The 13,626-nt window shown below is 38.2% G+C and overlaps 1 protein-coding gene across 10 annotated transcripts in view; it reads right to left on the bottom strand.

Annotated features, from left to right (window-relative positions):
- DPH6 (diphthamine biosynthesis 6) overlaps window positions 1-13,626 on the bottom strand; it is a 433,974-nt gene that overhangs the window by 28,036 nt on the left and 392,312 nt on the right. For all 10 annotated transcript variants that reach the window (XR_008299245.1, XR_008299248.1, XR_008299243.1 and 7 more), the window contains 2 exons: window positions 10,204-10,294; window positions 9,791-9,899 (listed from right to left, as the gene is read on the bottom strand). The gene's annotated coding sequence lies outside the window, so the exon portion shown is untranslated. The remainder of the gene's footprint in view (window positions 1-9,790; window positions 9,900-10,203; window positions 10,295-13,626) is intronic.

Below are 13,626 nucleotides of genomic sequence, written 5' to 3'. Positions count from 1 at the left end.
CAAGTATTGACAGAAGTAGGGCTGATCAATATTGAACCTTAAGGGTCAAAGGACTTCATGTTTAGTGTAATAAGCAACTTAGTTTAGGTATTACAGTGTTTCGGTAAAGTAACAATTATTAAGGGTCAGGCAAGGTTTCTTTTATAAACTCTAATTTGGGGACGCTTGCATAGTTCCAGAGTCTCCAAAGGCATGAGATAGTATGATTGAAGCAAGACGATGGCTTGTGCGTCATTACACTCAAAGTTGAGGAATTAGATCATCTCCACTCTCCACATTCAAATCCTATCTTTTCTTACCATCCCCATAGAACTTTTATGAAATCTCTAAACCTAGAAGCTTTAGACAAGAGGTAAATCTCTTTTAAGTTTTAAATGGAATCTTTACTTTTTTGAAAATTATCTAGCACATTCAAGTAGGCTACGAATTACAAATACTACCAAAGGGAGCTCTGTATCTATTCAGCCAGATATGGTTCAATGAAATCTCAGAAACAACCTCTACACTTTCCACTTAGTTGTGTGTAGAACATTAGTACCACATGGAAATCATTATTCTTCACTCAAACATACTCGATCATATTGGCCTACTGAATTGTTAAGGTTTGGTTTTCCAGCAAATTTGACTTTTAATGTAACTAAGAAATAGTTTTTAATTATTTATTTCAAAATTTGTGTTGGACACATTAGGATTGAACTTGAGAAAAGGCAAACAATAAAGTAAATATATGCCAATTTTTAAATAATAACAAAACGATGATGAAATAAAAAGATAATTACATAGAAATAAATCCCTTATTGTTATTTTCTTAAGTTAATGTAAAACTTTAAAACTAACATGAAAAAGTTTAAGATTATGGGCTTGAGAGAAAGGATGGCTATCTGAACAGAGAAGAGGAGCTGAGTGCTAACTCAAGTACTTTCTCCCTCTTGAGCCCCATACAAACACAATTCTGAATCTTCAAGTCCTTCCTGGGCAGACACTAAGTGCTCTGCCCTCTGTGACCTTTCTTCTAGAATTTAGAATGTATAGATACATTCAAACAACAGAAGTGGGCATTGATCAGTCAAGGAAGAAGCCGTGCACTTTCAGTTTCCATTACATTAAACAAAATACTCATTAGTGCTTGGCATTTTCCCAAGCAGACACAATCTAGGTGTCCACTGAGGCCTCGTTGTGCAGTTAAGAAGTTTAAAAAGACCTTCTAGACATCAGCTAGGGACAATTAAGGGATGGGTAAAACTACTCCAGGGTAAGAAGGCTGAAATTACTGGAAACAAACACACATAGAATATCAACTACAAATAGACAAACTATCTTTACCTTTAAGATCAGTGAGATATTTAAGGAGAGAAAAACTAAAGATACTTTTGCTTAATAATCATTATCCTCCTTAATGAAACCACAAGACACTACGGGAGTATTCAGTTATACTAAAACAAAACCATGTCTAGATATGTGGTAGAAAAAGCATAATCTCATGGAAATCTGTCATCACAACATAATTATTCTTACCGTTTACCCAACAAGGAAACTAAGTGCTACTATTATTAAGAGGTCATAATAATGTAAGTTAGCTCTGAAATCCATATCCATTAAAACTGCTGAAACATGTTTTATTGTTAAACATCACTCCCAGATCCAAGACAGCTTCTAGAAAATATTAGAGAGCAACTACTTACATGCAGGTCAGGCTGACAAACTGTTTTCCCAAGTGTTTCCTTCCCTTCTGCCTTGCTCTCTTCCATCCATCCATCCATCCATCCATCCATCCATCCTTTCATACAACAAATATTTATTAAATACTGTCTGTGAGGCACTGTGTCAAGTTCAGGGGCTACAATAGTGAGCCAGTCCAACAAGGCTTAGTTATACATGAAGTTACAGGCTAGCACATAATGCAAAAGATTTGATATGATCTCTGTTGCTGTCGGTATTAAAGCAACTGTATTTGAGAAATCTTCATGCAAGACCATTAAAATGAGTTAAGTTTCAAAAATCATTCACATTACCTGTTTCTCACCCTCTGGGTATGGGAATGGGAAGCAAAGCTTTTCATGACAAAATTTCTCTTATTTTAAGGAGACATTTATCTTTCCACTTAGGCTGATGCAATCTAATTTACCAGCAAATTGTAGGAACAAATTTCAATTATGAACTTTCTCAAAAGGATGCCTTGTTATCTATTCACAAGGAATGTATGAAAGAATAAGAAAAAAGAAAGACCATAAGCTTAATATGGAACATGAAAACCTCTTTGAGTTTGCTACAATATACTCTCCATGCTTCTTAACTCAAAGACACCATTCTATCAGTATTAACACAGATCTTTAAATCCCAGAGCTAATAATGCTTCCCAGTTACATACAGCTGGATGCATCTGACAAGCAGCATGTAGTAGGAACCTCACAGGGGATAAGGTTCCTAACAGTCAACTAAGAGTTCAAATCCCAAAAGAGGTGCCCCTGGTGTGCAGAGCACTTAACCCTTCGACCAGTACCAACATGACTATTCACAAATTATTGATGTCCCTAAATCCCTGGCAGATTGCAGACAGTTCTCGTATCCATCGAAGCCCAAGCATATGGTCACTAATGGGATGGATTAAAAAAAACACATACACACGTTCAGTCTTTGCTACATGAATATAAAGCCACTGAAATGCTAGAAGGTGATTGAACTGGATGGAACACTGTTAAATACATGCTTAGCCTCATGTTATGGATCATTTCCATTGACATCTATCTGCGTCCTTGGTACAGTTTAATTAAAACTGTCTGGAACAAGTCTGCCCTCTAAATGATCGTCAGTGCAATGAAAAGGTGAAACATGAGGAGGCTTGAGGCCTTTTTTTTTTTTTGTAAAGCATTCAAATGGTTGTCTCTGTGGTTACGAACAGCAGTGGGGGAGAAATTCATTTTCAAAATTAGCCAGCCATTAGACTTTTTTTGCAGGAGAAAGTGGGGCTCCTTTTGATGTCATCTTGGAGTACCAGAAGCTGAGTTAGGTCATGCCAAATCTTAAGAACTCAAACTGGGCCATGTTCTGGTCTAAAATAGATACACTGTTTTTGGCCCTAAAGCAGTAAATTCTAGAGCACACTTGCATTTGTAATTTATTTGGCAAAATAGAATGCCCCGGTGGAACAGTTTTGCCTGAAATAGTCCCTTTCATAAGGCGATTGTGCACCTAGAAGGTAGGAATGTCATCTATTTAATTTGGCTTTAGAGCATATAGAATACTATCATAGCAAGGAAATAGTTTCAAACAATTAAGGTATTTATTGAATACCCTTTATATTTCCACCACTGTTACGGAGCCCGAGAAACAAAATAAACAAAATATGGATTCAGGGTATAAGAAATGTGGGACGTAGTTTAGAGGCTGAATCTTAAATTAACTAATTATACCTACTTCTTATGGCACTTCCTCCTCTTTAATATGATTTTATTTAAAGAGCTATAAATTAAATTATACATGCCCTTTAATACCAAAATTAATTGTACTTTATAAAAGGGCCCAAAGGACTGTGCCATGTTTAAAATTTTCATTCATTGGTTCCTCCACACAAATCCATCAGTCATGGGCTTATCCTTTTCATTTAATATTTATTTGGTATCTACTTCATATAGGATGTTGAGTTATACCCCATGTCTTACCCCCACCCCCAAATGCTTGTCTCTATCCATTCTACCATGTTCATCCAGACTGGTGAAAGGCAATACTAGCACTAAACAGAAAAGCACTCCTAAATTTAGTTAGGATGCTATTCAAGAGTGCAGACTATCTTAGCTTTGATAGAAATTAGTCAGACCTATAAGATATTATTTTCAACAAATAAGTTATAAGTGAAAGCCAATTAATTGGGGCAACAGGTATTGAGTGCTTACTGTGCACTGACATTGTGCTGGGAACTCTGGGGACCAGGAAACAGCAGAAGCATCCTCAACAAACTACAAACTGGGAAGATGCACACATTGGAAGTCACCAAGGAATGATGGAGTTGGGAGGACCAAACACTAGAGTGATATCGGAAGGCTTTCTCAGGAAGACAGAGCTTGAGCTGGCTTTGAAGAATGAGGCCAGATGTCCGAGCCTAAAGCACAGTGACAGGAACATGGAGGGTGGAAGATGAGGTAGGAAATTATCCTGCCTTGAGTGGATGCTTTGTGTTGAAGAGTGTATCTCTTGTGGTCTGATCGGGAGACTAGAAACCACTTTAGGTATTTAACATAGAAAAAATTTAAAACTAGGAACTGATTTTACAGGTGATGACCTGAGATGACCAACAGGAGACAGTGTGGCAATGAAAGATTGGCAACTTCAGGTAACTGCCAATAACACTTGGGTTGAAAGAACAAGGGAGAAGTTAGGGTCTCGGGAGCTCAGAGACCAGGACCACCCAGTGGAGGATGGAACTAGAGAAGGCGTGGCCAGTGGGTGCTAGAACAATGGAGAAATACAAATGCAGTTAGTACTAGAGATCTACATGAAGCTGAGAGAAGAAGAGAACTCTTGAAACCTGGCTTCTTTCTGCCTGCCTCTCCTCCCCCATCACCTGGCAGTATCTCCCATGGGCTAAGTCCAGACAGAAGCTGACAAGAAGCCTAGGGAAAAAAAATTCTCTGCAGGAGTCAATCTGTATAATACAGAACAGAGTAGGTGAAGGAAGGAATATTTATAAGAGAAAACCAGCTAATATCAGCAAAGAGACTAACACAAAATAATGTTAGATTCTTATTATATAATAGGTTTTTAAAACCTAAGGAGAGGAGTTTAAACCAAACAGGCAAGAGATAGTTATATGAGGTTTTGGGGAAGGAAAGAGACATAATGAAATTGGTATTTTAGGAATATCTGGCCAGAGTTTGGAAAAAGATTTGAGGCAAAGAAACAAGTTAGGAGGTCGGAGATTAAAGGTGGCCACAAACTCTTTGACATTCCTCTCCTTGAGAGGTGGGGTATATTTCTTTTCCCCTTGGATCTGGGCTGGCCTGTAGATGAATTGATGCTGTACCAGTTCTGGGACTAGCCTTTAAGAAAAGACTGGCAGACTGGTACCTTGGAACCCTGAATTGCAATGTAAGAAGTTCAATCACACTACCAAAGTGGTCATGCAGAGAGGTCCTGACACCACTGAGCCCTCCAGACAAGCCAGCTGCCAGTTAAATTCCAATGAGTAACTCTAATTAGTGCCACATGAAGCAGAACAATTGCTCAGTTGAGACTTGCCCAAGTTTTTGATCCGCAGAATCATGAGATATAATACAATGGTGGTTGTTTTAAGTCATTATGTTTTGGAGTATTGTGTTATGCAGTAATATGTAACTAGAATGGAGGGTATCCAAGAATGTGAACATATCATGTTGTGTCCCCAAATAGTAGGAACTGTGAGGAGGCCCCATTTTTGGGGGGAAATGGTCCTAAGTTCTCTTTTGTGTTTATAACAGGTGGACAATTTTTTTGTAAACCTGTAAAGGGCCAGATAGTAAATACCTTTTGCTTTGTGGGCTATATGGTCTCTGCTGCTACTATTCAACGGCATCATTGTAGGGCAAAAAAGGTCATAGACAATACGTGTAGGTGAGTTTCAATAAAACTTTATTTACAAAAAAACAAGCAGCTGGCCCAGAATTGGTTGTGGATCATAGACTGCTTGCTCCTGCTGTATAATGCTTCAGATATTAAGGAAAATTTAACTAGAGATATGCTATATGTGGATGACACACAGGAATTGAGACTTAGATTGGAGAATAAATATTCTGAAGAGGGTCTAGGATACGGCTATTGTATCTTTTTAAAGTTGCTTCTACTTCATCATTTGTTTTAAATGACAGTAGGATAGTTGGTAAATATATTAGTGGGCTGAAGAATTATTTGAATTTATAAGGTGGGGCCCTTGAACCAGACGATTTATAATCTGGAGACATACAGAGGACAAAATCAAACAGATTTTCAGATTATGAATAGTAGTCCTGGGTCCACCATCAATGGTTTTCAAATTTATATAATTTCAACCCAATGTATTTCATGAGTAAATTGGACTATTCTAGAGCCATTTTTCTAAGTGTGACTAACATCCATCTAATTTTTAATTTATATCATATTTATGATTTATTTGAACAATTATGAGTTCGGCAATATTTCTTGTTTGTATTTGAAAAGCACTTATAACATTAATCTCAAAGTATTTATACCCCAAACCATCCTGAAAAGTCAATGGTTATTTTCCATAATTTATGATATATTGGAGGCATTTTATCATGCTATTTACTGTTATGTCATAGGAAAAAAAGTGTGACCTTTGAAGAAATAAAACAAGCAGCAGCTTCTTAGTTCTCCTGCATATCTGTTAAGTTTATGGATATTTATTTTAGGCTTTATAAAAATTCTATCAGGCAGCTAAACAATTTAGAGTCACACAGCATGTAAATTCTATTAAACAAGGGCTTTTTACCCTTTCACCTCTTGCCCTACATGTGCTTGGTACAGTGTTACCGCTATTCAGAACAAACACTAATAGTCTGCTGGAAATCCTTAATATAACAAATGCAGGTACGCTAGAGGATGCTAGTGAATATTTAGAAGTGTTTTTATCCATTTAAGGCAGAGAATGGCTTGAGCAATTCTGTTTTTGGCCTCAAAAAGAGCAACCTGGTTAAGAGGTGAAGCTTTCTTGGAGTTTCTGCATTTGATAAAGTACAGACCTTGCAGTGTTCCCTCATAGACCTGTGACCTCACGCCCTGGCCTCTTAACTTTTTTGTCCATGAAGGTAGAATGATTAGTCAGTTCCTTTTATTAGATATGTTAGCAGTTTCTGCTAAAAAGATGATTTTTTTTTAAACTTTACTTATTTTGAGAGAGAGAGCGAGTGAATGCGGGGGAGGGGCAGAGAGCGAAAGAGAGAGGATCCCAAGCACTGACAGTGCAGAGCCCTGTGTGGGGCTCGAAATCACAAACTGTGAGATCATGACCTGAGCTGAAGTCAAGAGTCAGACACTCTACTGACTGAGTCACCCTGGTGCCCCAAAAGATGATTTTAATAACATTAAATTGCAAAGAATTATGAGGCAAGGCTTGCCCCTAGATACTAAGACAAACCGAGTTTAAGCTGATGACACAGCTCCCATGAAGGGCCATCTGTTTAGCCCTAACAGCATTTTCTTTGTTTCACTTTTGTGGCTTGGCGTCAAACCCTGTCTGGGACACCTGCTCCATGTGAAATGAGACTGGCGGGTCTCAGTCCATTTGTGGCTGGCTGAAATTTCCCATCTTCCTCTCCAGCAAAATGGTCCATAAGGAAATCAAGTGAAAAGAGTTAGACGTCACACATGGCTTCACGTATAGGTGTACTGAAGGCCTAGATAATCTTCCTGTGTGAAAAGTACAATATAAATTCAACACTGGTTCATTGGTTCATCTACTTTGCCTCACAGTAGCTCTCTAACACCTGAGGTCTCCTGTATCCCAAAGATGATGCAACTTTAGGGACATCTTTTTACTATTAAGCCATGGCATAATTTGAGCTGAGATTGTAACGTGGCTTGAAATTGGCTGTGATTTGCTGCTTCATTTAAACAGGGATGGTGTATGAAAGTAGCATAAGAGGTACATGTTCTGTGCTTTTTACATTATGTAAATAGATCCGAAGTCTCCATAAATAACAATTAAAGAATATTCATAGGCTAAGAGTAAACAGATTAGATGTCTTCAGACCATACATTACCCAAGAGAGAAAGTAGGACAGTGTAATTTATTATAACCCAAGGCAATATTACCTTAAAACGGTATGAATTTTGATTTCAAAAGTCAATAAGGTCTTTTCCATATAAATTTGAAGCCACCAAAAATGGCACTAAACTTACTAAATACACAATTAGTTTCTTGTTACAGATAATTTCTATTGATCCAAATCTGGTTTGTCAGCATGGATTAATCAAAATCGTCAGGGATTGAGATCTGGATGGCTCAAGGGATCAGTTCCTGGGCTATGAGCCTTTCCCCCTCAGGTCACTATTTCCAATACTTACAGGAGTTTTGAGAGGCCTATCTGACAGCTGGTGTGAAACAAACCAGTCCTTTCAACTAAATCTCTTGCATAGATTCATTGTCCCTTATGTTCAAAGACGTTATCACTTACAGTCTGAGGGTATAAGTAAGGGCAAAAGTTACTACATTATCAGCAGTCCTAGTTATTATTCATAGATAAGTCCATATTTATAATCTCCTGTGGTAAGCAATACTAATTGCTGTCTTCAAGGCCTGCTGTATCCAGTTATAGAATATTTATCTCTGTATGACATTTCCCTGCAAACCTAACCAGTTGATCTCTGATTGGTTGTCCCAAACTATTACATATATATATATATATATATGTATATATATGTATGTATATATATATGTATATATATGTATATACATGTATGTATATATGTATATATATGTATATATGTATATACATGTATGTATATATATGTATATATATGTGTATATATATACACATATATATACACACATATATATATATACATATATATAGTAGAATAAACTGTAGAAATGTTTCTTTTCTAGAGATTATATATATATGTATCTCCTTTCTTTGTTTGCCTTTCAGGTCTTTTCTGTAGTGCAGGTTATAACATTCTTTTATTGCATAAAAACTCCAGGTCCAGGCCGGCTTCCCTGAAGAAATACTGTTCCCTACAGCTCTTGTGTTAGATTATCCTTCACCTGCTCATAGTCTTTAGGAAGGTTTTCATCTCAACCTGGACATCCATAGTGATATGCTGGCTAGTACAGATGCCCTGATCTTTGGCTACCCGATCTTATCATTAGGTCTAGGAAACCCTTTGGAGATCCTCTTTGTTGCAGCCCTCAGTCTATCAGAAGCTCCTGACAGCTTTCTTTATTCAAGATGAGTCAGGCAACCTTGTTATTAAGATTTTCCTAATTATAGGGGTGCCTGGGTGGCTCAGTCAGTTAAGCATCTGACTTTGGCTCAGGTCATGATCTTGCAGTTTGTGAGTTCGAGCCCCGCATTGGGCTCTGTGCTGACAGCTCAAAGCCTGGAGCCTGCTTCGGATTCTGTGTCTCCCTCTGCCCCTCCCCTGCTCACGCTCTGACTCTCTCTGCCTTTCAATAATAAATAAGTAAATGTTAAAAAAATTTTTGAAAAAAGATTTTCCTAGTTGTAGTCCCACAGATTTTGTTGCCAGGGGCCAAACACCCTGTTTCTGTTCTGTCTGGGTAGAAAAATTAACAGACTTTGATTACAAAGATACTTGGCATTTTTGGTTAGAAGAGAAAGAACTTTGGCTACTTGGCATTAAAAAAAGGGGTTTTAGCTATCCTTGATCTTTTATAAAGTTTTGCCTTTTCTTTACTAGAGCATTTTCAATTTCTGGTTTTTCTATAAACTATTCATCTAGGAAGCCCAAACACAGTGACTAGTATCTGTGCTGTACTATGAACTCAAGTTCATGGTTCTTAATGATATAAAGAATGGGAAGTATCTAGTGCTTTCCGAGGTATTCTCAGAGGGAGCTCATGGTACTCTTTGGCTGTTGTGGAGGAAACAGTGTGGTTCTCTACTACTGGGCCATGTCCATGCAATGAAGCCAGCTTGGTGGAATGTCCTGATGATGGAAATCACCTGTTAGGGAGTGGCCAAGGGAACTGGTAGTTTTGTTACTAGTTATCTATATGTCTATGGCTACTCAATTTCAAGTCTCATTACTGTGGAGTTGGAAGTGGAGGTGTAGGAGGGTCTGATTAAACCAAGCAATGTACCTTCACGGATTCCAGATGTCAGGGAAGTAGCCCAAGAGAGTTACCATCCACTTCCGGATTGCTGACGTGAGTGGCTCCAAATTGATCTGAGTGCTCCTGGCTCATAAAGCTGTAGGTGTGGAAGGAAGAAAGAAGAGCCTCTGATTTCGAGTAAATGGATGGAGATGATCTGGCTAAGTTAGCTTTCCTTCTTAGTCCAGGGAAGGGGAAGAAGTCACTTTTGTAAACCTTCTTAGTTGAAGATGAAGCTATTCTGGATTCTTCCTTAGAGGATACACTATTCTCCTGGGGATAGGCTGCCCACAAGTTAAGTGAAAACATAGCATTCCTTGGACTTTATTTTTTCCCCAGTGCTGTCACAGTACTTCGTATACATTTCAGTTAAAATTTCATATTGAACTGTAGTTGTTTACCTGGTTTTCCTTTCCAGTGTATAATGAAAGCAGTAACCACGTGTTATTTGTCTTTATATCCTCAGACCATGGATAGACTCTGGCGCATTACCTGCACAAAACAAATGTATGACAAATGAGTGAACAGTAAAAACCAGAGGAAAACCAGGTCTGCTACAGTTCCTTGTAATCCTACTCTTTCCCTTTGGTGATAGTGACCTAGAGATTGAATCATTCCATGTTGGTACAGTATAGTTGGTAAGCACATGAATGCCATGTGCTTCATTTGAATCATGATTCTGATACTTTTTAGCTATGTGATTTTGAGTAAGACTTAAGTGTCTTCCTCTATAGAATTAGAATAATACTTATTTCTTTTTAAAAAATTTTAAAAATGTTTTTATTTATTTTTGATAGATAGACAGACATAGCATGAACTGGGGAGGGGCAAAGAGAGAGGGAGACACAGAATCTGCCGCAGGCTCCAGGCTCTGAGCTGTCAGCACAGAGCCTGACGTGCGGCATGAACTCGTGAACCACAAGATCATGACCTGGGCTGAAGTTGGATGCTCAACCTACTGACCCACCCAGGTGCCCCAGAATAATACTTATTTAATTTGGGATGTGAGGATTAAATAAATTAACATAAAGTACCCGGCAAATACAGGTTATATAATTATTATTATTATTATTATCATTATCATCATCATTATCATTATTATCATCACCACCCTCAAAGTGAGAATACGGCCAGTTTGCTGCTGCTGAATTTAGGTGAGAGAGACAACATCTGTAGCAGCAGGTAAGAGTGCCAGAATTACTGTTATGAACAACAGTAATAGATCAGTTAACCTGCAGTTATTGTGCATCCTCTGTGTGGTTTGATTTACGAGGTGGAAATATGTGGCTTCCTTGTTTTAATTTCCTTTAGAGAAATAAAATCTGATTATTTAGTCAAGGGGATCCCTTTTTGCTTCCAGGAGGCCAAGAGGGGTGTGTGTGTGTGTGTGTGTGTGTGTGTGTGTGTGTACGTGTGTGTGACTGATTTGAGCTATGTTTCAATATCCAGCAATTGTTTAGGCAGAGAGGAAATGTATGAGTGCAGAGGCATGGAATGCCACCATCCTGACCAAGCCAGAGAATACTTCTAGATTCTCTGGGGCCTAGAAATAAATGGGGCCTAGAAATGCAAAGGAAAGCAGGCAGGGTGGACAAAAAGTTTTGGAAGTCTGGCATTGGAAGGGCAGACCTAAGAGACCTATGGAGGAATACTGGAGAAGAGAAAACCTCTTAGCCTACTACCTTTCATACATAGCAACAGAATAGTGTAATATGCTAGAAAGTAGACGTACTGATTGCCCATAAAAACCAGTACAAAATAAGAAAATTCTAGAAAGACTAGACAATGTCTAGAGTCTATATTGCTCTGAAGGAATGTATTCATTTAGTATTTAGGTTTCTTTCAGTTAGCATCTTTTACTTAATCTTAAGTCTCTCTATATTACCTTTTTTCTCACTTTGTTTGCCCCTATAACTCTGTTAAAATAAATTGGTGACCTGGAAGTGTACAAGTTCTGTTTTTCTCTCGCCATCAACAGTTCTAAACGATGAACAAATAAAAGAACGCTACATGCCCAAACATTGATTTGAAGGATATCTTGGAGATTTACAATATGCTAAACTAGGGAAAAACTTGGGAATAATCCACACAATACATGTTGCTCTCCATTGTAATCAGTTTTTCAGGCTCTGTGTCGATACAACTTTTTCTCCTTTTTCACAATGGTTTACAACTTAAATAATTTAATACAACAGTTGTTATATTTTTATTGCAAGCTTATAAAACTGGAACCATAAGTCTTTTCTATGCAATATATTATCAAAAAGTGACACTGGAGAAGGAAAGCTGATGATTACCGAAACTGTAATTCAATCTTCAAGTTCTGAAGATGTCATAAAAACGTCTCCTTCTTTACTTGCATACGGCAGATACCATCAGGATGCCTCAAATGAACTCTCTCTGGGTATTCAATCTCTCCTCCAGCATTATTTCATATACAATCAGAACACAAATGGGACTCCACAATGCAAATGCAACTGTGATTCAAGCCCAATAGTTCTTTTGTCAAATAGGATTTCCTTTTATGAAGTTTCATTTTAGAATTAATTTTGATATCAATGCCTGTCAAGCTGTGGAAATTGAGCTGAACCAAGGGAGTCTATTCCTATGTGAGCCGCATTGTAGAAAGTGGTAATTAGAAAAAAACGCAGAGAATTTGTACTGTGCTAAAGAAAATTAAGCTCGTCATGCTGCATGCTGTCATTCTGGTTAAAAGTATAGGTGTGGTAAACAGCAACATTCCATAAATGCCTCTTTTTTCATATATTTAAAATTTACTACTTTCACCCTGCCGTATTAGTTGTCAGGAAATAATTTCTTAATTCTGACTGATTCCTCCTGTGGTCTGAAAGCTGTGAGAATTAAATAACAGATCCCTATAGTATTTACGATTAACAGCGTCCCCCATAACTAGCATGGAAGGAAATACATTCCTTTTAGAGAAAGAGGATGGTTAGTTATTTATACGTTCTTGCCAATGATTATCATTCAGTGGACTTGTCACGCCTGTGTTGACTTCAGTCTAAGACAAAGAAGCATCAAATTCCCCAAGCCTCTTCTTCATATGTCCAACATGCGGTTAATCTACTGACAGTGTTGCGAATGGAATTTAAGAACTGCTATCTTTCTATTAAAAATGTCACTTTGCCTTCTGCAGGAAGGCACTGCAGCAAGACTCTACAAAATCTTTTTGAAAACCTCCCAGGATGAGAATAAACTAGCTTCTTGAGGGAGGCGGAGGAATGGAACTTTCACAGTATGGCTACAGAGGGATCAACACATCCAGTTGGAAAGTGAACATTTCCAATTATTCCCCCAGCCTGAGAGACTGCAGGTGGTGCCATGACAGTTTCTGCATTTTGTCTCTCGGCCAAGGCAGGCCTGGCCAGGCCCATGAGGGGTGAAGGGTCATAGATGCCATGTGAGTGGGTTTCATTCTCATCACAGCAGAGGCTGCTAATCACATTACATTCAGGTGAGTTATGGTGATTATAGCAGGCTGAACGTGGAGAGATTAAACAATAGAAACAGCACAACCATGCTTGTGATGGCTGTGATGAAGGGTGGTGCTTTCATGGCCCTGTGGCAATAGGTTTGATTGGATTCTGGAAACCTTCGGTGAAGGACACCTTGCCCCTTCCAGGTTAGCTATTTCTAAACTATCTTGGTAGTAAGTGGAGGGACAGAGGCCATTTTAACAGTTTTTAGTAATGAAAAGGGTACAAAACTTTCTCCTCCAGCATGCTGAGGTCTCGTGAATCTATAGAGTAAAAACACATTGCAGGGTCACTGCTTTCCAGCAGGTCTCTACTTAACAGCTGTTA

Source organism: Acinonyx jubatus, chromosome B3 (genome assembly GCF_027475565.1).
Source record: "Acinonyx jubatus isolate Ajub_Pintada_27869175 chromosome B3, VMU_Ajub_asm_v1.0, whole genome shotgun sequence".
Classification (NCBI taxonomy): domain Eukaryota; kingdom Metazoa; phylum Chordata; class Mammalia; order Carnivora; family Felidae; genus Acinonyx; species Acinonyx jubatus.
Note: the sequence above shows the minus strand (reverse complement) of the source record. Positions and strands in the feature narration are given on the sequence as shown.